This window comes from Montipora capricornis, chromosome 8, assembly GCF_036669925.1.
Source record: "Montipora capricornis isolate CH-2021 chromosome 8, ASM3666992v2, whole genome shotgun sequence".
Taxonomy (NCBI): Eukaryota; Metazoa; Cnidaria; class Anthozoa; order Scleractinia; family Acroporidae; genus Montipora; species Montipora capricornis.
In genome coordinates, this window is record NC_090890.1 from 25,980,912 (window position 1) to 25,983,411 (window position 2,500).

The window sequence follows — 2,500 nt, forward strand, 5'->3', positions numbered from 1 at the left end:
ACCTTTTTAATAAGCAAGAGGAAAAATTATTACGTACAGCATCAACCAGAATTGATCTTACAACCTTCATTATTCTGCTCATCAAGACCAATCGAATTTTAAGGGACTTTCTTAAGTAATGCACTTAAGTCTTGCAAAAAAGTGCACCAACGCCCGAGAACCTAATAAATATTGTCAAACTCTACCAAACTTCAGAGGAGCCGGTGTCTTGCCTCTGAGCGGGTCCATCTTTTTTTCAGGATGCCGAAGGAAAAAAATAGGTTTTCCATTTTCCATTTTCCATTTTCCAGAGCCCTGTGCGACCCGGCCCTAATTCTATAGTCTCGTCACAAGAAAAAAAGAAAAACAAAACAAAACAAAACAAAAAACAATAACAAAAGCAAAACAACAACAACAACAAATCTCTTTAAAAGCCCATATGGATTAGACCGTAGATAACAGAAAAAAAACATGAGTTACGTTCCCGTTCGCTTGTTAGGAATGTTATACGAGTGAGGTAAGTCTTCCTCAAACAGTACTGGATTATCATGACACTTCCCTTTCAACGCCAAACCTGTATAATTAGTCAATAATTTAGTTCCTTCAAAACGCTTCAAAAATGCTCTCTTTTTTTGTTGGGCTAAACAAGCACATTGACGTGCAGGAGTAGCGCCACAAGACCTTCTTAAAAATAAGAAAGAATTTCATGGAAATGAAAAAGCCCCTTATGATGAAGCACTCCATACGTCCTTGTTAACTCAACTGGAAACTTGAAGAAAAATAATAACAAGAAATGTCATTTCCAAAGTGGGTCTATGATTTACCGTGGACCCCATTGTGATGTCCTGGATAGAACAAACAACTTTCGTGAACGAAAATGTACAACGAACGAATTAAACTTCCCAGTTCGGTTTGTTCTTCGTTTAATAATCGAATGTCCACTGCAATACCTTTTTAATTGACCACTTCTGTATTGTCTATTATTACCATGTGTTTATTATAATCTGTTGAATAATCTGTTGTGTGACTTTTAAGTATCCAACAAATACCGGCTTTCTTATCACTGTCTTACAGGTTCCAAGCCGAACATGAAGTCAGCCGCGAAATTTTTTACGACCAATCCTTTGACAAAACACTCGAAACATGACAGCTGTCGTGTTGTGTACAATAGATTCTGGTTAAATTTCCTCAAACTTGACTTACTGTCATGTCCCGTTTCTATGAAACTATTTAAATTCACAACCACCAAGTAAGAGTATCAGTTAATATCAATGTTTAAGATATTAATTTTAAGACGCGTCAACTCTATGGAAGTTGTTTTAAAGAGAGACAAAACGTTCCGAAACCTTGGTTAAAGTGACGAGTTCTATTCAGTTTTATTGACCGCGTGTCGGTGGATGCTAGCTAAATCGTCCGTACTTTTGTGACCGCTGGCGGCATTTCCACAGCTAAAAGAATTTACAACCCTCTCAGCTCCGTTCGTAGAATTTAAACCTTGGTTAATCTTTTAAAAGAACTGACCATCAAAACGTTTGTTGAACCTTACCTTGGACTCGTAATTCGTTGAGAACACTTGATGAAAATCTCAAACGGAAAATATCACCAACTACTCGTCATCAAGTTCATTCGTCCGAAGATAAAATCGCGCTGACCAAAGAGCTTTGGCAAGACGCGGATACTAGTGTAAGTATCTGATTATACGTTGTTTTCAAGGAGAAACAGGATCTATAAAAATAATATGACGCCCAAAAGGGGCGTATAAATATATAACATATTGCATTATCATAATAACCACGAGGTTCCGCATAAAATTGCCCGCTTTCACTTTCCATGAAGATGACCCCGTGACATCTTATTGGATTGTCAAATGCTAGAGTACTTCCGGCTTCACTATTCAATCAGTTGACGAAGCTGAAACTATTCCGGTCATTATTTATATTATGCGCGTTTTTTATTTATTTTCAAACAAAGGCAACCAAGAGGAACAGACCACACATTGTTAATCATTGAACACTTGATCGAACTGTTTGGTGAAATCTTTTTTATATCTCAATTCCAAGAAACGGTGCGTGCTTAATATGGTAATAATCTCAGATGCTTTTCAGTTCACGCAACATCTCTTTGAACACATTTTGCTGACGCTCAATCCTGGACATACGACAGAGATCGAAGGACATTTGCTTGCCAAGCATTCAATTGTACCGAAACATCAGTTTTAAAGGTCACGTATCGAAATCCGGTTTACAAGATAGAGGCTTGGTTGTCATTTACTTTCTTCTTCATGACAGTTTGGAATAAGACAGGTACTTCCGTAACTTCCTTTCCACTCTCCTTTGAGAACATGTTATGAAAGTAAACAATAATGTACGAAGAATATGCACCTTATTCCAAAATATCAAAATGGCCGCCATTTAGATATTCTTTTCTTTTTATTGAAATTAGACCTTGATGCCTCGTTCAAGGCAAAATATTCTTTTGAATTTTCAGCTCAAAACGAGGCATCAAGGGCTAATTTCAATAA

At 37.0% G+C, this 2,500-nt stretch overlaps 1 protein-coding gene and 1 long non-coding RNA gene across 3 annotated transcripts in view; one reads left to right on the plus strand and one right to left on the minus strand.

Moving 5' to 3' along the window:
- The window catches only part of LOC138060352 (fibroblast growth factor receptor 4-like), a 29,706-nt gene extending 27,889 nt beyond the window's left edge, over window positions 1-1,817 (minus strand). Inside the window, exon 1 of one of the 2 annotated variants that reach the window (XM_068906110.1) lies at window positions 1,526-1,817. The gene's annotated coding sequence lies outside the window, so the exon portion shown is untranslated. The remainder of the gene's footprint in view (window positions 1-1,525) is intronic. The other variant, XM_068906111.1, reaches the window with a different exon arrangement.
- A 74-nt stretch (window positions 1,818-1,891) lies between these two features.
- The window catches only part of LOC138060353 (uncharacterized), an 11,553-nt gene continuing 10,944 nt past the window's right edge, over window positions 1,892-2,500 (plus strand). Inside the window, exon 1 of the long non-coding RNA XR_011134333.1 lies at window positions 1,892-2,282. This is a non-coding gene — a long non-coding RNA (uncharacterized lncRNA). The remainder of the gene's footprint in view (window positions 2,283-2,500) is intronic.